Here is a 25,397-nt window from a genome sequence, read left to right as displayed (position 1 = left end):
GGGATGGCTTTGAGTTTCTCTCCGTTTAGTTTGATGTTAGCTGTCGGTTTGCTGTAAATAGCTTTTATTATATTTAGGTATGACCCTTGTATCCCTAATCTCTCCAAGACTTTTATCATAAAGGGATGTTGAATTTTGTCAAAAGCTTTTTCAGCATCTAATGAAATGATCATATGGTTTTTTTCTTTCAGTTTATTTATATGGTGGATTACATTAATAGATTTTCGTATGTTGAACCAGCCCTGCATCTCTGGGATAAAGCCTACTTGATCATAATGGATAATTTTTCTAATGTGTTCTTGGATACGGTTTGCCATTATTTTCTTATTAACTCTTATATTAGCCCATTATTCTTGTCTATGTTAGCCACATGGCTCAGTACCTTATTCAATGAGGCAGTCACATCTTACTTCTTCTGGGGCTGGGTCACAACTACAGGCTAGGACTTCCTTCTTCCCAGAATTCTGTTCTCATTGACCCGCCTCTACTTCCTGTCTGGTTGTCCCGCCTATATTTTCTGACTGGCTACTGGCCAATCAGTGCTTATTTAAAATATATTTGACAGAATACAGACCATTGTCCCACACCATTTCCCCATGTGTATGCATGTGTGTGTATGTAATTTTTTTTCATATGGTCAGTGTGGTACTTCAGTCTATATCTGCCTAATAGGAGAGGGTTAGTATTGATCATCACCTCTCTCTTCCATTTTTATTCTTATCCAGCACCTTGTTTCCTTTGGTTAAATGTTGTTTTCTCAATTCTGATTCAGCACTGCTCTGAGTTCAGTCTTCCCGGTGAGGCAGTGCTTGGCTTTGATGATATAATAGCAGTCCAGTCTAATTTCAGAAATTTTAGCCACAGGCAGTTTTATTTCAAACAAAATCTTAGTGATACAAAAGAGATCAATCTTCTGCCTCCACCCCCAGCCTGGTAAACAACCAGAACCCAGCACATTTGGCCAATGTGGCAACAACCCTCGGAGGTCACTGGGAGTGGGATGAGGACCCTTTGCACAGCACAACAGTGGGTGGGGCCATAGCTAGGATTTCAGGGTGAAGGGCAGTAGAGCTAAGCATTCTGCTGAGAGAAGGGTCTTCCTTTCATCCTTCCCCAGACTCCATCAGTGCCCTGAGTGGATGAGACCAGAGCTCTCTGTTCCTCCTCGTTCTGACAGTCCTGTGTATGAGGTAAATGAGTCACTCCTCACAGGGCCTCCCACACAACTCTGTCTTCCTGCTGCTCTGTGGTGTAGGAAAGTTTGAGCATGAGACGATGGTTCTCCAGCCAAGGTCAAAGCCCACCTTGAAGACTGAGCAGCCTCAGACTTTTGAAAACCATAGTGAAGGCAACCAGGATTCTGAGGCTGAGAGAAACGATGAACTTTCCCCAAGATCTGATGGGGTCCAAAGCTGTATCTGCTCACAGACTCCCTGGGTCTGTGAGACACAGACCTGGGGAGCCCAGTATCTGCTCACAGAGTACCTGGATCTCTGTGACACAGGCTTGGGGAGCCTGCTTATCAGGTGCATGGCTCTGAATCCCATGTGTGCCCAGCTGGGCCAGCCAGGGAGGACAAGCATTCTCAGCATACTGCAAAGAATCCAGAACCACCTTTACTATGAACAAAAGGTTGCGGTAAAATGTCAGGAATTATTTTCTGTTGAGAGCTAGAGAGTAAATACTTTGTGGGTTTTATGAACCATAAAATCTCTGTCTTATGAACCACTGACCAGAGCTATAATACAAGAGCAGCCACAGACAATATGTAAATAAATGGACATCGCTGTATTCCAATAAAACTTTATTGCTAATAACTGTATTTTGCTTTTTCCTAGACATCAACATAGATTAATTCTGAACTGCAAGGCCTTTGCAGTGAGAGTGAAATAAACCTTTTTCCACTTTCTTGTAATTCTCAAAAGAAACAGGTCGTTAAGAATGGAATTCTACTCGTATGAATTGGTGGAGGTAAGAATAGGAAATTCACACACAGGACAGAGAAAAATTGCTGTCACTGGACCAAAGCCTTCTGCTTCCAAACAGTAGGTAGATACTGAACACTATGACCTGAGCCCAGTGGTAGATAGATTGGAAAGCCACATCAGGGAAGCCACATCCAAACCCATGGGCAATGGAGACACTTTAGGTAGGAAAAAGAGAGTTCTTTGCAGAATGAACGTCTTTGACACTGAAGTTATCCTACCAGCCCAACAGAGACCAGTAAGACTTCTTCTGTCTGCAGTAAGCATGGAGCCTTCCTCATCTTTCCCATGGAAGCCCTTCCAGTCCGTAATCTTTGTCTGGCCTTCATTTGTCAGCTCTTTCAGAGTCTGCCTCTACTCAGATACACATGTCATTCAAGGTCAAGTGCTTCCCACACCTGAAAACTAAGACATAGATGCAGAAGCCACCATGGCCTATTGCAACAGTCCGATAGGTGGTATATGACCCAAAGTTAAGAGCAGATGCCAGGCCTTTGCAGGGTCTATGTCATGGTTTGGTTAATTTGTTGTTATTCTTATTTTCTATTTGTTTATGTATTGTATCGATGTGTGTGCTTATGTCTAGTGTATGTGCCTATGTTTGTGCACACATATGCACATGCATTTGCCATGCCACAGTGCATAGGTGTAGGTCAAATGACAACTTGAAGGAGTCAGCTCTCCTTTTCTACCATGTGTATTCTTGGATTGAACTCTGGTCTTCAGGCTTTGCAGCAAGTGAACCTTCTCACAGGCCCTACTTCCTCTTTTCTTTTTGACCTTTATAGCCCAGCCTGGCATGGAACTGAACTCACTATGTAGGCAAAGGTGACCTTCAACTGCTGATCTTCCTTCCTCTACGTCCAGAATGCCAGGGCTACAAGCACACATTACCAGTTACCACCGCACCTGATGTCCATGGTGCCTGGATTAAACCCAGGGCTTAGAGCATTCTAGGCAAGCACTCAATTAATTGATCTACATCCCGAGTCCCTGAAGCACAGTTTAACTTTTTCTCTGTCCAAGGATGCCCTTCCCTCATGGCTAAATAAATAGATTGACAGACAGATGGGCAGACAGACTGATAGATAGATGATAGATAGATAGATAGATAGATAGATAGATAGATAGATAGATAGATAGATAGGTGTATTTTAAGAAAGTAAAAGGAAAGCAGAAATGAGAACAAAAATAGAGGAGACAAGAGAATTTGAGAGAAATATTAGAAGCATATCAATATTCTCCTCAAATATCCAAAGTATGGATTAAGTAAATAAGATTGTTGCTGTCCAGGGTATGTAAACTCTAAGGATACGAGGAACATTTTGGGTGAGAAGGTGTACTCGGAGCTCTTTAGAAAGAAACTACTAGGTTCCCAGTTGTTTAGCAGATTTAGATTAGAGCCTCCCACTGCTAGAGGCAGCACTGGCAGATGCTTTCTTTGCACTAATGTTTATCTACAGCACACCACCACAATAGACATTATTTTCTATAACTAGACAGTCTCTTCAAAAGCTTTATCTGTGACCCATATATTTATGTTACCCTGTATTAACACTTTCATGGTATTTCCACGGTCACAGAGGCCTAGGTTTGCCCTCAGGCTCACTCAAACAGAGCAAGAGGAAAGATAAGGAGAACAGGAAGGGATGACCATAGAAAATCAGCTAAGTCCACCCAGAGTCTGTTGGTAAGCCAACCTCTGATGAACATGCAACCTTGAGGAGATTGCTCCCTCCCTCCAATGTCTGCCTCTCATCTATAAAATGAGGGTCAACCAGATGAGCCCTCAGTTTTTGTGTTTTTAAGGTTTTTGAAACAACAGATGGGCACTGCCACAGCCACTCCCAGGTGAAGGCTTAGAAACACTGCCTTCCACCTGCCCAGCCTATCACCCGTGCCCATACGCTCTGATGAGAAAGGCCCCCCATAAGGTATGCATGTGAGGATGAAAGGCGGTGAAGATCTCCTAAGTCACCCTCCCACTCAGCTCTGTGTGTTCTTCCTGCAGAGGGAACACGGCAGTCTTTTAGCAAGTCTTGCCTTGCTCTTGTCATAGCATGGCTCTGATGGACACATGGTGATAGTGTGGGTTACATGTGTCAACACACCTGATTTGAAAGACCCAGAAATACCACCTTGCACTGCAGAAGGGCACTCACACGGACAGAGAACGGAGGCTAAGGGATTGTTCAACACAGCAGCTGAGTTGTTGTCTACTCAGGAAAACATGCCTTGAGTATGATTATTATTAGCATTGTCAGTTCTCCCAAGAGTATCTGCGAGTTTGACCTTCTCAGCAGATGTAATGGGTCTAGAACGCAAGTAACAAAGCTGGGGAGATTTCCAAGATTGTGCCCATGGAACACATAAACCATGAACATGTCTTTCCTTTCCCTCTCATGCCTGAACTGATTGGCAGGGGAAGATAAATCCTCAATAACCATTGCTATCATCAAATGATGGGACCTTTCCAAGCTTTGGCCTCTAATATTCTGCTTCTAAATACTCGTGTGAGTTAATGATCCTTGAGAATATTGGTGAGTTATTTGTAGATTATGTGGCTATATTGGTACTCGACATCAGTGACAATCCAGTCAGATCCCCTTTCTGTGAGGATTCTAGAGAAGCTACCTGCTGTACACATACTCTCATTGCCTGTGAAAAGGGAGAAGATGGGGTAGGTCTAGGGTACATATATTCCTAGTGAAGATTATTGAGACTTTTAAAGACTTAGACATAGGTGTTCAGAAAGATGGCACAGTGGTTAAGAGCACCGACTGATCTTCCAGAGGACTGGGGTTGATCTCCAGCATCCACTCCTGACCATCTGCAACTCTAGCTAGAGGGGTTTGATTCCCTCTTCTGGTCTTGCTGAGTACCAGACATATCTGCAGGCAAAACACGCATACACATACAGTAAAATAAAATAATATTTTAAAAAGTACCCTACTTGGAGGAAAAAATAAGCACCAACAATTTAGCACATCTCCCCCTTCTAACTGGAGGGGCAGGGAGAAGCTTATATGCCGTACACAAGACCACAGCTGAGAAAAGTGCTCTGTGAGCTAAAATATACATGGCACATATTCCAAATTAATGTCCTCTCTATACACCCAGCTACATCATCATGGCGAAGTAAGCTAAGGAAATATTTGTCATCCTTCTTGTAGTTGGGCCACACCTAAATCTGCATGTATAATCTTACTGTGTTATTCAGTGTTTCTTTTCCTCTACCCCTGAAGCTGGAGCTAACAGCAGAGGCCAGAAGATATAGACAGGCATGCTCTCAAAGGAGAGAGCCTGGCAGAGTCTGGACTTGGACTTTTGAAATATATGGTTTTAAAAGACAGGCTACTCAACTTAACTTTGGATTTATGACTCAAAAACTATACAATTCCGTTTCCCATGTATCCAATAAAATGAAGATTCTGCTTACTTGTGGCTCAGCCATCCGATCTACAGGGTCTCCTCGGGCCATTTGAGGAGGGTTGAAGGCACCAGAGTGAGAAATGCATAGGCTGCCAGCTCCCTGTAGACATAAGAGCTCCTGTGATGACCTGCCCTGCCAGCCTAAGAGGATGTAGACTAACTTTAGATACAAATCTCTGGACATGTGACCACACGAGCTGCTAGAACCACAGATGGGCAACTGACCAGCAGACCTCCTCCACTGGCTCGGTGTCCCCACCCCCATTCTCCTACAAGCCCTTCTTTCTTTAAGACACTCTTGTCAGATACATTGTCACCTGACAGGAAAAGAAAGATACCCACGACACCTGCCCTGCCAGGTCCCTACTTTAGCCCTTCCTCCTATCTGTGGTGGGAGATGTATTCTAGGAACTCCACAGGCTGTGGGTTGTTTGGAGAAAGCTATTGCTTCCCCAGGACTTAAAGGAGTCTCCGGTGAATCAACTTGTAGAGTCCAGTGCGGGGAAGAGATGAATCCTCTGCTATCTGTATCTCCAGAGGCTCTTGTGGAGGCATCCTTCTCATACCATGAAGATCCTTGCTCCGGCGTGTCAAGAAAAGTTATCATCTTCAATTGCTATGTACCCAATAAATGTGCCCACACACAATCCTACCACTCTCAGGATCCTGTTCTTGTTGGGTGTGTGCTAATGTGTGTGGGGTGATGAACATAAGTGTGATTCCTCAGGAGCCTTCTACTTTGCCTTTTGAGGTAGGGCCTCTTACTGGCCTGGAGGTCACCGATTAAGCTGGACTGACTAGCCAGTGAGCCCCAAGGATCCCCCTACCTCTGTCTCCCAGTACTGGTATCACAAGTGGACACCATGTCCCCGGTTTGACTTTTAGTGTGTGCTCTGGAATGTAAACTCGGGTCCTAGCACTTTCATGAGACACACTTTACCCCCTGAGCTGTAGCCCAGCCCCTTGTCTCCAATTACTGATGAAGACACCTTTTCTCGGAAAAGCAAAATTCATGTTAGGTAGTAAAAATGCCTTCTCCATTTGCTCATTCCCTCCTGTATTCCCCAAGTCCGTCCAGCTTGCTTTGGTGTGAGTTAAAAGTCTGTCCTCAATACTTTTCCCTGCCTTCTCCAAAATATCTCTTAACTCAAAGTACAGCATAACATTGCTAAACAATGGCAGCCACCTGCCAAATAAACCTAAATATTAATCCCATTAAAATAGTAGCATCTTCTCATCCTCTTGCTTTTTGTTTATTGATTCTATATACAATGTATTGAGAACCATTTCCAGAGTTTGGGAGATGTGAAGAAAGTCTTCTAGTTAGAAGTGGCCGAGGGCTGTGGTCCTCATCACCCAAGCATGGGGATAAGCATTTGGAGACCCAGAAGCTCATCAGTTTCCACTTCTAGATCACCTAGACCAGTAGCATCAGAAGGCCTGAAGGTAGAGCTTTGCTCTGTGATATGTTTATCAAGAAATTGGAAATGCACCGCCTTGAAAAACTTTTGACCATATTTATCCATAAAATTGGTGTTTGATTTTTATGAATAAGGATGAGAATAAATGCTGGAGAACTATATCTCCTGAAAATCCTATCTTCAACCTCCTCATTGTTGCCAACACCATCAGCATGTGTCTAGCGCTCCCTATGGATCTCTAAGAGTACATGAGCTGTGTGTCTAATAACTCCTTTAGTTTCAACATTAACCCCTCAGTGGGAAGAAATGCCAACCATATTTCATAAGTGAGGAAACTGAAGCACGTGGAAGTCAGGACAGAGTATAGGAGCCATCATCTGGGTCCAGGGGAACCACAGTCCCAGTCTCAGGCTGTCCCTGTGATCCATCAGAAGCGCATCACACTCCCAGTGTCTGAGAATGATGGCTTGTGTCTGCCAGACTCAAGGATCTAGCTGCAGATTAAAGCATCCATAACTCATTCGGCAATAACCAATCACCAAAGAGAATCTGAAGACATTGAGAACACACGGCACTTTTAAACAGATAATGAAACCCTGACACTAACAATTTGTTCTTAGCATGAGAAAAAGAAAGGAATGTGTGCTTTTAAAGCCCCCTGCTTGGAGTGGGGCTCTCTCCAGCTGTCAGGAAATGGAGATGTCCCGCTGCCTGTGTTTGCTAACACCCCACCAGCCTGCTTGGGAACACGTTGACAATGTTAAAGGCAGATAGTAAAAAGGAGCTTCAAAGAGAAAAGATCTTTAAGAGCACATGCCACGAGACAAACTTTTTTTTTTTTTAATGTCGTTCTGTTTGTTTCTGAAACAAAAGGAAAGATCCTAGAGCTCAGCAGCTTCAGCCAGGGTCAGATCATCAGTTCCTCCATGGGCATCAGGTGCTGCATGCGAGACAGAGACGGAGTATTTGGGGGTGATGCCAAGTACAGACGGTGTTCCTTTCTGATCAGTCTTAGCATGAGAATACAGATCTTGAGGATTAAAAAGGCACATTAGTGTGCTGCTACCTTGAAAAATCCTGGTGCTGGCATCGTATCAAAGGAGTGGGGGACAATATGGAACTCTCATTATTGTCACCATTTTAACAGTAGACTCCCCCCTGGAGGTAAAGAGAAAAAGACTGTGAAATTACTGGCAGGAGAAATTACTCTCTTTCTCCTTTCCTGTCCTCTTCCTCCACTTTCTCCTCCTCCTTCTCCTCAACCTTCATTCCTGTCTCCTTATAACAGGGACTCACTATGTAGTCCAAGGTGGCCTCAAACTCAAGATCCTCCTGGCCCCTCTCTGCCCCAAATGCTGGGAGGACAGGTGTATACCACTATACCCAGCTCAATGATTTTTTTTTAAACCAACAGAAATGTAAAATTCTGTTTAGAATATGATTCTTAACTTGTGTGATATAGAGAAATGCAGAGTTAGGAGTTGCCTTTTTCTGGTCAAATAGCAAGCTTTCCACTAACCTATTCTCATAAATCTTTCATTCGTGCCTTTATTTAATCATCCAATAAATATTTAGAGAGTACATACTACACGGCAGGACCCACCCAGCTAACAGAATACAAGGAGGACTAAGAGCTGCACCCTTGATCTGAGCCTTTAAGAAGTTCCTATTCTAATTCCATCTAGTGTGATAAATGAGTCTTTAACGCAGAATGTACGCGATACAGCAGAAGCCAGCAAAGAATATAGCTCTGCTTCGGAAGGTCAGAAAAGGCTTCACATAGCAGAGAGGCTTTGTCTGAGAGTCGGAGAAAGGAAAGTGCTGTTCTAAAAGGGAGTGAGCTCAGAAAGAACATTGAACACAAAGGTCCGCAAGCATTACAAACACTGAATTTCTTAATCAAGAGAGAGAGAGCAATCAACAAATTATGATGCACATAAAATATTTTGAAACTTTCTGCGGAACTAGCCAATACCGGTTTTGTAATGGTTAGCATGGTGGGAAGTACGATATTCACTTGTCACATAACAGTCCCCTATTGATTTTTTTTCCCATGTCCCCAGCAGGGACAACCCATCCGCACCCTCTGAAGAAGTTGCCCAGCAGAAGCACCCACAGCTTCAACACGGATGAAATCCTGAGTAGAGTCTATCAGAGGGTTGTCTGATCCATGGCCGGCCCACCGGCCCAGGGTCCTTGCAGGAGCAGCTGTCCCTGCGGATTTTCTCTGTGCCTCCTTCCCACCGGGCCCTGCAGCACTGGCTGTCCCAACTGCGCTGCTGCACTGCTGAGTCACGGGCCATCTGAGCTCTCCCCAGCGCATGCCCTTGCCCTCCTGCCTCTGCAAGCTCTCTCTTCCCTGTGGTGAACAGGAGCTCCCTTGAACCTTACTCCATCGTGTGTCAGCTTCGGCTCCAGGAGACAGCTTTCCTAGATCTGTTTTGAATCTTTCCTCCATCCCGCAGTGTCACTTTGAACTGGGACTCTCTTCCATCTGAGAAAGAGAGCCCGGTGTACACAACTTTGTTGTTGATGTGCTTGGATAACAGTAAAGGGCCCTGAGCTCTGCTGTGTGGCTGACTCAGATGCCATCTCCTCTGGGCTGTAACTACTCATGTCCCCTGCCTACTGTCCTAATTCCTTATCTATTGCTGTGATAAGACATCATGGTCAAAAACGGCTTAGAAAGGAAAGACGATTGTTTTGCTTACAGATCCTCATCGTGGTCCATCACTGAGCAGAGTCAAGACATGAGCCCAGAGGCAGGAACTGCTCTCTGGCTTGCTCCCCTGGCTTGCTAAGTCTGTCCTTCTACACGATCCAGGACCACCTGCTCAGGGACGACACTGCCCACGTAGGCTGTGCCCTCCCGCATTAATCTTTAATCAAGAAAACGCTCCATAGACTTGCCTATAGGCCAGATGACCCTAGCTTGTGTCAAATTGACGAAAAACTAACTAGCGCACCTACGATCCATTTTCAAGGACTACTCACAGTTTACAGTTTCTACCCAGAAATATGCCTAGGATCTGTGGGTCTTCTTGGTGACGTTTCAGATGGGTCAATATTGTGCCACAAGGACCAGTTAGAAGGCATCGTCATGGCGAATAGAAATGATGTCTACAGAAACCAAGATTCACCTCTTGAACTAAATGGCTTTAGGGCTTCTTCATAGGGTTCTATTACTCCAAGCAAGAAACAGAGCACTTACTGGTATTCATGCCTTCAAAACATTCAAAGAGTTGCATGCCACAGTGAGGTAGGAGCTGCTCTGGATGAAGAAATGGAAGCTGGTAGAAGTGGAGAACATGCTGTTTATATTGCCTCTCCACAAAAGATACATCAGCCAATATTATGCCAGGTTCTGGAAACAGAATTTTTTGAGTTTCTTCCTGGTGTGGTTATAGCTGTTCTGTTTCTCAACTGCTTTCTAGGCATGTGCCTTGCCTGTTTTTAATTTTCAATAATTGAGCTCATATCTCAGCAACAACAGCAGGCTGTTAGTGTCACAGGATCTAAGTCAGTGTGGCTGTTCAGACAGGAAGCATAATGCAAGAATAGTCCTTGGAGGTAAACTCTGGCCTGGACCAGAGAGTACTGTTGGTAGAATGGGTGCTACCCGCAATCAGGGTAGCTAAGGCTAGAGCCATTGGCAATGCAGTAACAAGAGGCTGTATTTTCACGAATCTTTCTCACTCCTCCTTATTCTACCCTTGTTCTGTCCTTCAGTCAGCTGAGAGTCATTTTCCAAAGAACCGGTTGGTCTTATCTTTATTACGTTCGTTTTCAGTACACTAGCTCTAATGCCCTAAATAACTGTGAAGAAGAGAAAGGAATGAAGAGGATGGAATTCCAGTATGCGGGATTTTAAGAACACATCGTGTGCCTTGCACTGTTTTGTCCTTTGCTGTGGGGGTATATGGACGTGGGTGGACATGCCTATGCACTCAAGCAGAGGACAGAGAAAGACATCGGCTCTTCCACTCTATTATTCTCCGTCTTATTCCCTTGATGGAGAATCTCTCACTGAGCCTGGGGCTTGTCATTTTTGCTAGTCTTGCCAGCCAGAAGGCCCCTGTGCACCTCTTGTCTCCAATAGTTCGCTGCACTGGAGAGTGGGCCCATGTGCAGTCAGACCCAGGCTGTTTACTTGTGTGTACACTGGAGGCTCAAGCTCAGGTTGTCATGATTGCACAGCTAACGCTCTTGTGCATGGAGCCATCTGCCCAGCTCTAACTTACATTATTTTTAAATTAAAGAAACAAGTACTTACTTGTAGGTGTAGTTAATTGTTTTAAACTTAACCTATCCTGGGATGAGAGGGGCTTAAGGGGCTGGCAAAGGACTTTCGTGCCAAATTCTGCAGAGTATCCATCAGCTGACTCGAACTTGGGCTCTTTAGATCGCACCCCCAAAAGAAAAAGCACTGGTAAGAAGGAGGATAGTTGCTAAAGAGATCAGCAAAGAGGAAATGATGGAAGTCTCAATTGAAAGTCAGCTGAGAGGGCTCCATCCCAAAGACAACCTTTGGTCAGTAATTCACCACTTAGCAAATGAAGAACTGACAGGTACCAAGGGAATCCGTGTGTTGTGTGAAGGAAAGGCAACCGGAAGCCTTTCCAGCCCCGTGTGGGTCTACTTGAAGCCAAGCGAATTCAGTGACCTCATATCAAGAAGGGCAACAATGTGAAATTTCCTTGGAATTGCTCCATAAATCTCTAACAGAGTCAGCCTGGTTCGTTCAGGCGACACCCTCATATGTGAAGACAAAGATCCCACATAGTTTCACGAAGGAACTAAAGAGGCAGCTGGCAAGCAGGTTTTTGAAAGGTATGGTCAGTTGTCTCCATCATTTGCTTTTCCATATTCATATTAACATCCGTATTAGCACACTGGAGGGATTGCTAAAGCGTTGATTGGGCCCAGCGCACAAATCGCCCTCATTCTGTCTTGAATAACACTAAACAGAGTATACGTGGCAAATAATGTTTTCAACAATATTTAGGCGTATTGAGTTAAATACACCAAACGACCTCTGTGTATGGTTTTAATTACACCAGAATGAGCAGGAGCAACTATGAGTTTCCTCCTGTATTCTGCTTTGCATTTTAACAGATTCTTTCAGATATCCCTTTGTGTGGTTCTCACAATGCTCCTTAACAAATGGAGGTGACTTATTAGTGTCCCCACATTTTCAGACGATGAAGTTGAATGCATGTGACTTTTCCAATGCGGCTTCACAATTACAGTGTTCGAAGGTCCCTGGTGGTAGGTGCGATGCTGGAATCCACGCTTCCCAGCTACGGAGCCAGTACCTCCGCCTCTAATCTAGGCTGCTAAGCATTAGCCAGGGCCGTCTATTAGGCTCTTGCCCGGAGCTGTTGGCCTGCATTTCCCCAGGCCTGGCCAGCATTAGTAAAGGGGATTTCAGAGATGGTAGCTGACCCAGCAGTCAGTCAGCATGTGTTTACTGAGCAACCGCTAGTTGCCCAGCACTTGCTAATTGTTCTAATAAAGACCGCTAGAAAAATAAAAAGGCATATCCAATTTAACTTTGCCCCCAGTAAAAGAGATACAAACAAGTGTAATAGTGTGTCGCACATGGCTGAATGTCCCCAGGACACGAGAAGACCGGTGACTTTCCCTCACTTCGACAGGGTAAAAACACTCTAACCTCTACTGCAGAACAACAGTCTAAATTAGACTAGTCTACTTTATATTAACTACGCGTATTCTAATTTGTCCTGGGTATGGACATTCTAACTTAGATTGGGTAAGGCTGGGTACAATTTCCTAAGCGTGTAGCACTAAGATGAGCTTTGGAGATGGGGTGCGTGGCATTCATTGACCATGGGTTACGTTTAACAAACTCAGATCAGATCCACTGAGTCACTGACAATATATGACAGTTTTCTTTTTTAATCTTTTAATTCTGCAAGTTGACCAGAATTAGGACCAGTCACCGTGAGTTAACTGCGAGCAGTGTGAGCTAGTCGTCGCTCGCCTTGGAGAAGCACCTGGGGCAGGTGTTTGGCCGAGTAGCAGGTCAAACCCTCAACGATTTGGTAACTAATAGTCTGACAAACAGAGAGAGTGACAGAATGACGTTCACAGGAGAACAAGCAACCAGATGCACACCTGGACTGTAACCAGTGGCAGATGGCAGAAGGAAGAGCGGGAGAATAGGTAAGAGCCTCTTACCTATTGCAGTTCTGGATCCGTGCTTACCTACTTAACTCCTGTGGATCCCCTTAGGAGAAGTTTCTCCCTAGACACCCCTAAGCCTTGTAGTGCAGGGCCTATGGGTACAGCCTCCACAAGCCAACCTTCCTGAGAGTCAGCAGGCAAGGAGGGCACCCCCAGGAGACACTAGCTGATCTGTATGAAATGCCACGCACAGGTGGAGACTCCTTCCGGGTTGCTAACCACAGCTTCTTGCAGCATCTCTTCTTAGCCAGGGCTTCACCCCATGCTGTGGGTACACAGTGGCAAGAACAAACAACACAGCAGACACAGGCAACTAGGGTTCATGAAGCAGAACCAAGTAAAACCCATTAACACCTTCATTCGGTGTGCAAGAGTGTGGGTTGGGAAGTGAGAGAGAATCCAAGCATACACAAAGAGACAGGTGCTATCGTCATCAGCAGTGGGCCTCTCAGCAGGAAGTCCCTAGAGTAACTGAGGCTGCGCATCTCTTCATGCCTTCATACATGATTCAGTTAACATGGACTGCACATGTCCCCTTAGCTAGGTACAGTTCTGAATACAGGGCATATACAGGAAAAAGAAGCACAGAGATGCCAGAGAGATTCTTGGGCATCTTGAAGGGGGGCATTGAATGTGTCTAGAAAATGAGGATTTCCAAATGAAGAGAGAAGTATGTGTGGGCATGAGAAGCAAAGAGAAGGCCCCAAGGAGCGCAGAGATCCAAAGTGCCATGGAGTTTGAGGGGAGGCCTGCACAACCATGTTAACTGCAGCTACTTAGGATAGACAGGAGATGGAAACAACCTTAAGTGCCCATCAATCGGTAAATGGACAAGAACCGCATGGCACCTGCTGACAGCCGAATAGTACCCAATCACTCAAAGTGAATTTTGATCAACTACAGCAACAGGGATGGAACCAGAGGTCACACGTTAAGTGAAATAAGTCAGGCTCAGAGAGACAAATCAATCCCGATGTCATTCATTGATGTGGCGTGAAAGAACTGATCTTAGGAAGAAAAGTTGGACAGACATAGGTAGATAAAGGGTGAGCAGAGTTGACGGGCATAGGTAGACAGACGGACAAAGGTAGACAGACAGACAAAGGAAGACGGGGGAGGGGGGAACTGGTGGGTCTCTGAGACGGCTTCCTGTTCCAGACAACACTGTAAGGCAATGGCAGGAAGGAACAGGAATGGGTATCTAAATAAGATCAAAAGGAAAAACAGGAGGACCTAGGGGCTCTGTAAAACTGGTCACAAGCCAGTTTCCAAAGAGCAGGCTCCTTGTCTTGGGGCCCCTCCTATCCCGATGGGATAAGGCTGTCACTTGCCCCCTCTCCATGGCTTGATCTTTTGTCTTTTCTCAGCATTGAGCTCCTTGTGCCAGGGAAGAAGCCTGGCAATGCCCTCGATGATCAACAGCACCCTGTTACAGTTACTGGGGGACTTACCCGGGATTTGAGACACTCTCTACTCAAGCTCACACACTGGACTGAAAACCACAGAGGAAGACTCAGAAGTGGCGTTCAGAGGGCCATATCTGATCAAGGGAATATTTCAACCACAGCTAACAGAGAAGGAACTCCACTGGGTCCTACCTACACCAGGAGTGTGGGGGTTGGGCTGGGGATCTGAGGGAGTAAGATGCTTTGATATTTATAGCTGGATAGAGACTTCTCACTTGAGAACTGGGGCAGAGGCTCAGCTGTCACTCCTAATTCCAGAGGCAAGGCAAACCGGACCTCAAAGAACCAGCCCCCAAAGAACTGATAATGGCTGCAGGGATGGAGGGCGGGAGGGGGCAGATTTCTGACTCACACACCTGGGAGAAGTCCCTGGAGAAGGTCTCCTCTCTGTACATTAGCTTCCTCACCCCACCCCTGACTCCTGGGCTGTGAACTTAAGTGTAACAACCCAGGAGTAGACAATATGGCTAACAAAACCCTTGATGAGCTTTCTCTCTGTTTCCTGGGCAATTCTAGCATGCAAGCAGAACTTGAAGTTCTCTTGAAACCAAGCTTGCTTTCAGTTCAAGGTGGAGACTGCCTGGAATTCAAACAGAGGCAACAATGAACGAGCTACAGGAGAGAAAGTTTTTGTAGGAAAGCCTTGTTGGGCGCTGCTCCTCCCCACCCCACGAGGGCCTTTAGCTATTTGTCTGTAACCCACATAACTGTCCCTGGGGTGGCAGAAACAGGGTGTCCCTTAGCCAGACTATGGGATGGGTGGCAGCTCTGACATTACAGATGTCACCTCAACGGACACGTGTTTCTCCCACCTCCATCTACCCCACTGGAGCCCCCACACGCCCCTACTATGTGTACAAAGCTCTCCTGGCCTTGCAAAGGACACTCCTCTCGGGAGTCCCCACGTTGATGGAAACTAGGGAAAAGATGAAATGGTGAGGCAGGAGTGCTGGCTGTAGGGATGTGGGTGGGGCTATGCAGTAGAAGGCTTGCCTAAGCAGGCGCAGTCCTGTGGTCCATTCTTGGCAAGACCGGTCAGTCAGTGGAGAAAATAGAGGACGATTGTCCCAGTCATAGTTTTCCAGGCATCTGTAACAGCTAAAGGCAAAGTTAGATGAGCTTGCTTGTGGGACAGGCCGGATATGGGGCTCCCACTGGGTCTTGATGCCCGCATCTCCAAGTCTCTTTCTCTGTATTCTTTCCTCCTGCTGCCTGTTTTTGTTCCTGCTCTAAGGTGCCCCGAAAACCACTTTTGTTTTCTCTTCCCAGCAGCTGTGACATAAACAGGCTGATGGGAAAGAGCCCTCCATAGCCTCTAGATGCACACATCAGGTTTGCTTGCAGATTAGACGTTTGAAGGGGGAAAAAAAAGGCTAGCAGGGGTTCTCACTCCAGAGATTTTATTTTTTCAAATGATGGGTCTTACACAGTCAAAATAAGATTAGGAATTGATTAAGGTCACAGGGCACCAAAGAGTCATATAGAGAAAAAATATTCTGAGCAGGCTTTCTTCATGGTCACTAATTAGGAAAAGGAGGATGCAGGGACCCTGGCTCCCATTAGTGAAATCTCCGAGGACTGTCTGGGGAGGGAGATAAAATCCTGGAAGATCCTCCAATACATTTTCCTTTGTCTACAGATGGGTTAGTGATCAGCAAGAGCTCCCTCCCCTTCATTGTGCCTTACCCATGGGATCACCAGTCCACAGGCTTTAAGAAAATAATACCTGATGGCTAAGGATATTAGCATTTCCTTAAGTGTCTTTCGGCCATTTGAGATTCTTCTGTTGAGAATTCTGTTTAGATCTGTATCCCATTTTTTTAATTGGATTATCTGGAATTTTGATGTCTAGTTTCTTGAGTGCTTTATATATTTTGAAGATCAGTCCTCTGTCTGATGTGTGTGGGGGGGGGGGGTTCTCATGCAGTTGGCTGTCATTTTGTCTTATTGACTGTGTTTTTTGCCTTACAGAGCTTCTTAGTTTCAAGAAATCCCATATATTTATTGTTGTTCTCAGTGTCTGTGTTACTGATGTTATATTTAGGAAGTGGTCTCTTGTGCCCATGTGTTCAAGGCCGCTTCCCACTTTCTCCAGCAACTGATAGAAGCAGATGCAGAGATCCACAGCTAACACTGGACCAGAGTCCCGTCGAAGAGAGGGAGGAATGATAACATGAACAAAGGGGTCAAGACCATGATGGGGATACCCACAGAAACAGATGACTTGAGCTAGTGGGAGCTCACTGACTCCAGATAGACAGCAGAGAAACCTGCATAGGCCCTGCATAGGCCCAAACTAGGCCCTCTGAATGTGGGTGACAGTCGTGTGGCTGGGGTATTCTGTAGGGTCACTGACAGTGGGACCAGGATTTATCCCTAGTGATTGAACTGCCTTGTTTGAGGGCATTCTCTTTTGGAGGAATATCTTGCTCAGCCTAGATACAGGGGGAGGACCTTGGCCTTGTCTCAAAGTGATGTATCAGACTTTGTTGACTCCCCATGAGAAAATCCTTATCCTCTGAGGAGTAGATGTGGGGGTTCAGTGGATGCAAGATGGGGGACACGGGAGGAGGGAAGGGAGAGGAAATTGGGATTGATATGTAAATGAGAAAAGATTGTTTTAAAACATGAATAAAAAGAAAATACGAGAGAGAGAGAGAGAGAGAGAGAGAGAGAGAGAGAGAGAGAGGAGACAATGCCTGGATGTTTAGATGTTGTCTGTATATGGGTTGGCCTAAATAACAGCTGAAGGATAAAACAAAACTAAACTAAACTTGTCTATGTTTTAACAAAAGTTTTCTGAGAATTTCATATTTAAGATGTTGTTGAATTTTGATAAACAATCTTCATGAAATTTAAGTCATTTTCTGTGGTTCGTAAGGTTTTACTAGATGTTAACTTTCATCAAAGTCCTTTCAAACTTCTACTATGATCATGTAGTTTGTTTTGAATTTGTTGAAGGCTGTGCAGCTACACTGATAGAAATCATGCTTCATAAATAAAGCCTTCTTGGGACCACAGATTATCACTCAGGACACTGCTGTGGTTACTTTCCTCACATTTAACTTACAGTCTTTAAAGGCGTCATCTTCAGTGAGCCTGGTCTGCAGCGATCTCCGCTGCCCTCACAGCGTTTTTAGTAGTTAGTTATGAAGTCGTTATCCCGACTTCATAAAGCCACAAAGAGTGAGTTCTGACAGTCTTATGCTCTAGATGACAAATAGCTTTATTCCAATCTTTATTTTTATGGTTTAGATAAAATTCTGCCTGCACATCTTCTTATAGGGGCCATCTCACATAAGCAACTCATCATGTCTGGCTTCTGCTTCTAGGGGTCATCTCATCTGAGCAACTCATCATGCCTGGCTTCTGTGATGACTGGTTTATAAAGTTCTTGTTTTCTTTTGAGGTCAGCTTTAGTGAGTTGCTGGAAAATCCTGTTTTAGCTACATTTTCAAATTATTTTCCTTTTTCTGTTTTCTTGGGTATATTTTGTGTGTTTGTGTATATGCAAGTGTATGAGTGCATGTGTGGATATGTGTGCATGTGTACTTGGAGGCCTGAAGCTGATGCTGGGGCTCATCCTCTGTTGTTCTACATTATTCACTGAGGCAGGGTCTTTCAATCACATCCAGAGCTCACTCTATAGTTCAACTAGTTAGACAACTTTTTCTGGACACCCCACATCTACCTTCTTGGTACTCAAATTATAGGTTGGCTTCCAAGTCAACTCAGTATTTCATAGTTTTTTGGGGGAGCTGAATCCTCATGCTTAAATGCAATGCTTTGACCACTGAGCTATCTGGCAGTCCCCAAATTTTATTTTCCTCTAGTGATCTTAACCTCCTGTGTTTACAGTTGCATCTTCTTTCTCTCGCATATTTTTGCTCACTGTGTTTCCTTTCATCATGTTTGGAGAAGCTGTAATGATCCATAAAATCTAACTTCTAAATTAATTTTTTATTCAGTTTTCCATTTGCTATTTTACTAGTCACTGGCATCTTGTAATGACTTTTCTATTGTCTAGTTTCTTCTTTATGTTTTATGTTGGAGGATTTTCTTAAATTTTGTTTTTATTTATATGTAAATATACCTTTATATTATGAGAGGTGCCATGTACATGAGTGCAGTTCCTGCAGGGGTCAAGAGAGAGTGTCAAATATTCTGTAGCTGGGGTTACAGATGTAGTGAGCTGCCTGGTGTGGGTGTTGGGATCCGAACTCAGATCCTCTTCAAGAGCAGTATGTACTCTTACCCACTGAACCGTCTCTGTAGTACTTCATGTTGCATTTTAAATGATAAAGACATTGCATGCTTTATACTAAAGACAGTGTATCCCATGCACATGGTCTGCATGGGAAGCTGTCACAGGAGGGGATTCCCATGTAGTCTTCTATACAGAAGCAACCATTTCTTTTGACTGCCTTGGTTATCTCTGTGTTGTTTATTTTCACCTTTATTGTATATGAAAATACAAAGTACATAAAGTCAAAACTTAAAAAAGCAAGATAGGCATGGTAGCTGTGCCCTGTAAGTCCAGCACTCAGGATGCTAATGCAGGAGTATCACCGTAAATTCCAGGCTTACTGAGAATAAGACCATTATCTCAAAAAGGAAACAAAACTATAAAGGCCTTCCATGTTAATCAAGTATTAGCTATCATCAAGACTGCTGCTTCAATTGCTTAATTGTTGCCTTTCTCCACTCAAAGACATGCTTTATAAACACTGGCTGATGTGCAACATCCTTCACCTCTGGTTTCACTTGAATTTTACCTCTTCAGTTTGGTTGATTTTTAGGTATTACTCCTGTGAAATAGTGTTACTTACTATGATTTTTGAAAGTTCTTAAATCCCCATAGTTTTTGTTTTATATACTTAAATCAATCGGTAGTATTTGATTGTGGAAACAGAATTATGGGTGTTGTGGCTTCTACAGATGTTCTTAAATTTAGGAATCAGCAATATTTCTTTTTATTTTGTTTTTAAGTTTAACTATATCAATCACCATTAATACTTTAACCTCTGTTTAACTTGTGTTTATTTGGTATCCGTTTCCCTCGTGTGGTTATTTGGTATCCAGTTCCCACTGTATTTTCTACCACTTACTTTTCTGTAGATAGTACTTCTTGGATTTGACTAGTTTAGGCCAATTTGACACTCTCAAATTTTTTTACAAGAAAGAAATTAAAAATAACCAATATATTTTGTACTAAAATCACTTTAAAGTGAAAGTATTTCTGCTTTCTCACTTCGTAAATATTTATTGCATGTGTGTTGCTTTTCTTTCCTGCTTTTGCTAGTTTGATTCTGGCAGCATCTGCTGCAGCGTGTGCAAGTTCTCTGGTATCCATTTGGCGTTGTCAGTACTATTCTAGTCCGTCATTGCTCAGTTTCCCTTTTCCTAAGTTTATTTGGATTTTTATTTGAAATTCAACTGTTTCAATTGAAACAGTTTTAATTGAAATTCAATTTTAGGTTTGATTAAAATTTTTATTTAATATTCATATAGATCCACCTAATGTGTTTGGATTCAATCCACCCCATTCTCTCCTCTCCAAATGTTAGCCTCCCAACTTTATTTCACCCCTTCTCTAATTAATTATCACTGAGTCCATTTAATCCTCTTCACAGGTAGCCTATCAGGGCCCTCATCAATGTAGAAAATTGACTCCTCCTCTTCCAGTAGCCATCAGCTAGGAATGGCTTCTCAGCTAGGGGTGGAGCTTCATGAGTCCTCCACCCGCCCACACAGGTACTTTGACTGGCTTGGTCACGTGCATATCTTTTGTGTGTGTGTGTGTGTGTGTGTGTGTGTGTGTGTGTGTAATTTTTCAAGACTGGGCTTCTCTGTGTAGCTTTGGAGCCTGTCCTGGAACTCACTCTGTAGACCAGGCTGGCCCCATACTCACAGAGATCCTTCTGCCTCTGCCCCAGAGCACTGGAATTAAAGGCGTGCATCACCACCGCCCAAATGGTCATGTGCATATCTTGAGCATGCAGTTCTAGGCATTGTGAGTTCATGCATGCAACTGCTCCATCATGTCCCACAAATCCTATTTTGTGACAGAGTCCCACTTTTGGCTCTTACACTCTTCCCATTCCTTCCTGATGACCCTAACCTCAAGGGTACAGATGCTTGCTTGGAGAAGCTATTTTAGACATTACATCCCAGGCATTTCCCACCAGGACCTGCCATCTGCTCAGTCAGGGCACAGAATTTCTCCCTGCATCAGTTACTTTTCTTGTTGATGTGGCAAAATACCTGACAAACGAGCTGAGGGGAAACAGCCGATGGTGGCTCACAGGTCCAGAGCGCATCCCATCTTGGAGCAAAAGACATGGTACAGGAGCATGAGGCAATGGTTCATGTTGCATCAGAGTGATCAGTATCAGCTCAGTTTCTGCTTCTCATCTTGTCTGGGAACAAAATGCCTGGAATGACCCCAAAAACATTTAAAATAGGTTTTCCCACCTCAACAAATCTCATCTAGGAAATTCTTCACAGATTAGTTTCCATGGTGACTATAACTCCCAGGTTGATAATCATGATTGACCATCATATCCCAACAGGATCCTCCAAATATTCCCTTTGAGATTTAGGTCTTGGGTGGAGTTTTCTGGTGGGGTGCATACCCATCCCTAGCCTGGTTGGTTTTCTCTGAACACATCTAGAATCTTCTGTTCCAGGTTTTATCAGAACTCCTTCCCAAGGAGGATCATCCTGAATCTTGAGGCCTCTGTGTCATGCTGGCTGGCCTCTCCCTGTGAATGCATGTGTGATGTGTGGGTATGTAAAACATGGCTACTCTTCATCCATCTGCATTGATTGGTTTTAATAAGCATCTATTTCATGCACATAAAGATCTCTCAGTGTACTGCTATTTTAAGTCTATGACTGGAAAAATCTAGAAATCCTGCTTGCAACAAGTTTTCATACTTTTTCTGTTCAGGGAAAGAAAACTTTGGTAATGTAAAAGAGTATATTATTATCTTCCTTAACTGTTCCTGTTCCACCCCAGTAGCTTCTATTTTTACCTGCTAAGGGTTTTGTATTAAATCTTCAAGTATTAGCATTTTCTGTCTCTTTATATTTTTGTTCTGTTCCTCAAAATATATCATATACTTGATCTTAGATCTTGACAGTGACTAGTCTCTTTGATATCAAATTTAAAAAAAAAACAAACATCTAACTTGGAAAATTGCAATCAGAGCTTGAGGTTTCTTTAGTGGTACACACACACACACACACACACACACACACACACACACACCATTTGTCTCCTCTATTTCCTGGCCGTGTATTCATCTTGGATAACCTTTTTCTTTTTAGATTCTAAGTCAATATAGATGGGCTATGATTTTTCTCTGTCATCTGACTGGCCATCATGTGCCCTATAGGAGGATCCAACAACAGCAATTTTTTTTCTTTTTTTATTATTTAATTAAAAATTTTCACCTCCTCCCATTTCCCTCCTGCTCCCCCCATCCTCCTTCCTCTCCCTCTCCAGTCCAAAGAGCAGTCGGGGTTCCCTGCCCTGTGGAAAGTCCAAGGTCCTCCCCCCTCCATCCAGGACTAGGAAGGTGAGCGTCCAAACAGACAAGGCTCCAACAACAGCATTTTGAGAGGGTGGTGGTGTCCACTCCCAGGATACTAAGTAGACAGAGTGTCAGACCACTTCCAGATACCTGCAGTAGGGTACTCTCCTTGGCTTAAGTTAAAGAGGAGCCAACCCACATCAATCTTTCTTAATTCAATAAAAATCAAGCAAATTCTAGTAACAAGTTTCTTGGAGACATCAGAGACCTCACAGTTTAAGAGACTCTCCCAACGATATTCTGTTTTCTTATGCTAGCTGTGAAACCTCAGCAGCCACTCCCCCAGCCATTGGTTTCTTTTCTGAGATCTTTTCCACTGGACATTCAGCTGAACTTGAAGCCATTCCATCAGCAAGCTATCAATTGATCTGCTCAAGGAAAGGCTAGCAGTGAGATACCATGAATGAACGTATGGTAATAGCCCCCTCTTCATCCATATGGCATTGCACCATGAAGAACATCTGGCTGTTTCCCTTGAGAGTTTCTGACCTGGTTAAATCATGCTGCCAAGCTTGGTTCTGCAAAGCACCATGTAAGAACCCCTAGGCACATCCGTTTTGACACATGTCTCAGTATTTTCAGGTTATTCTTGGTTTCTCTCACTATCTTTCATAATTTATAATATCCCATCCTCCTTTAAAGTGATGTACTGATTCTAACTACTCAGTGATTCAGGATGAAAGCTTAAATTTAGAATGAATATAATTGAAGAATAAATTTTTGTATTCAAACCACACACACCCACACACACCATACACATACAATCTGAGCTACTTCACTGGCAGGGTGTGTTATCACACTCTTGTAATGCCTAAGTCTTAGGTGCTAAGTCTTAGGTGGTAGGAGGCTGAAAGATCAGAAGTTCAAGGTTCAACCTTAGCTACACATGGAGTCCAGCTTTGGGTAGATGAGAATCTTTTTCAACAAAACAAAAGGAAGCCGAGTGGTGATGATGTATGTCTTTAATCCCAGCATTTGGGAGGCAGAGGTAGGTGGATATCTGTGAGTTTGAGGCCAGGCTGGTCTACAGAGTAAGTTCCAGCAAAGGTAGGGCTACACAGAGAAACCCTGTTTTAAAAAAATAAACAATAAATAAATAAATATAAATGAAAAGTTAAAGAGAAGCTCATAAACTCGTATGTAAAGCAACATGTGATTGAGTAAAATATTGGCAGGAAGCTGACTTGACTTGAGCAAGGTGAAGGTTTCCTTGCACAGCCCCCCAGATCACACAGCTTAGCAAGACAATGCGCCTCTTCAGTGGAAGTGAGTTTCCTCGCACTTGCCAGGAGCCATTTGAGCCTCTCTTTGGTCCAGCATTCCTGGTTCATGCTTTCTGTTTATTCTGACAGAGGAAGTGCCAGATTCCACATGGCTTCCAGTCAGAAAGATGTTTTGTTTCCTAAACTTTTCCTTGGAAGTCCGATTTAAGAAGCCAAATAGATGGCTCAGCAGTTAAGCCACCCAGCGCACCTCGGGGAGATTTCCAGCACCCACAATGGCAGTTGACAACCGTCTGTAGCTCCAGTTCCAGGGAATCTGATGCCCTGTGCTGGCCTCCCCAGGCACCGACAAATGTGGTGTACAGACATGCATGCAGGTGAAACATCCACACACATAAAATAGTTCTTTTTTAATTAAAGGTTCAGTTTTAATGATGTCAAAAAATCAGACTTACACACCTGCTGCAGAGTTTTACAGAACACAGAATTTCGAAATTTTTTTTGTTTTCAACTTTCAAGTTGAGCCTTCGTCCCCCAGCTGTCCCCTCTGGCAACATGGCAGGCGCCTGCTTCTATAAGAGTTAAAGGATGGTAAGTAAGGGAAGCCTGCGTGAGAGGGAGGAAAAAGCTCATCCTCGTTTACACCGATGACCCTGACAAAGTCCAACCCCATGCTGAGAGTGAGGCTGAGATGGCCCAGCTTTCCATGGAGCAACTTAGCAATGTAGGGTGCTGATCACTGTGTCCCAGCCATATCGTGGTAGGACTCTATCCCAAATAAACACTACGGAGATGTGCATAAAGACTTCTGAACAAAGCCTCAGGAGAAGCATTGTGCTTTGGGGGACACAGAAACGTCTGTTCGCCAGTGAGGGTCACAGGGTTACCTAAACAAGTGGATGTGTTCTCTTGACAAAAGAAGCACATCTTGAAAAGATTTGAGGATTTCAAAATAGAAAATGTAATTTTCAAAGAGAAAATGAATTCATAAAATGTTCAAGCAAGACTATGCTAACTTTCAAAACTCTTCCCAGACGTTCTTTCTGGTTTGTGGCTTAAAATCATTTCCAATATAACCCAGTATTTTTCAACAGCAGGTACTCATTCATTTAGTAGCAGGCTGTGTGTGAGACTTTTGCTTTGTCTTTTGCCTTTTAATTTTTCATATTTTATTTAACTTTCAGATTATTAAAAAGCCTTTGCATATGTACGTATAAAATCCACTTACACATAGTATGTGAGTGTGTGAGTGAGTGTGCTCTTGCATGCGAGAACAGGTGCTGACGTGGGGGGCAGTGGATAACACTGAGTGTTGCTCTTACTCCTACTCTGTTTGAAACAAGGTCTTTATTGCTCACCGCCGCCCATGTCAAGCTAGCTGGCTGGAGAGTTTCCGAGGTTCTCTGTCCCTGTCTGCCTCCATCTCACTTTAGCCCTGAAGTCACAGAACGTGTCCTCACCTGCTCGGACTGGAATGGGTTTAGCGACTCAAACTCAGGCCCTCATGCGTGTACTGTAGGAGCTTCTCCCCCAAGCCACCTCTCCAAGCCTGTTCATTCGATGCTTAGGGTAGAACAGACTGGAGCAGGTTTTGTTCAAGCACTTGCGTTCACATTTTGCTCTGTCCTCATTTGCAGGGTAGTGAAGTTCCCAGGTTTCGCCATCCTCCTTGATCGTCAGTGTTGAGACAGCCCTGCCAAATCCACTCTGTGGTCATTTTCATTCATGAGTTAAGAAATGAGAAAAATGGTTGAGATTTTTCCAGACTGCTAGAATATGGCAAACTCTTAAAAAATATCCATACAGCAGAGATATGACAAAATTATACAAATCCTACTCTTTTGCCGAGCTGAGCTTTTTACAGCGCACGTGTACTCTTTGTTAAGAAGCGTGTTGCCCTGGACACAGCTCTTCCTCCTTCTAAGATGAGGCAGCATGACGTGAATTGGTAAAGTACTCACATGGCCATGACGTCAGCGTGCTGATGCCATCCTTCTAACGGCAGAGCTGTTTGAGTTTTATTTTGTTCAGAAAACAAATGACTTTTAATTAGCAGACTGGATTA

Source organism: Alexandromys fortis, unplaced genomic scaffold, assembly GCF_014885135.2.
Source record: "Alexandromys fortis isolate MF-2015 unplaced genomic scaffold, M_Fortis_MF-2015_v1.1 scaffold_15, whole genome shotgun sequence".
NCBI classification, from domain to species: domain Eukaryota; kingdom Metazoa; phylum Chordata; class Mammalia; order Rodentia; family Cricetidae; genus Alexandromys; species Alexandromys fortis.
This window is presented reverse-complemented; position numbering follows the sequence as displayed.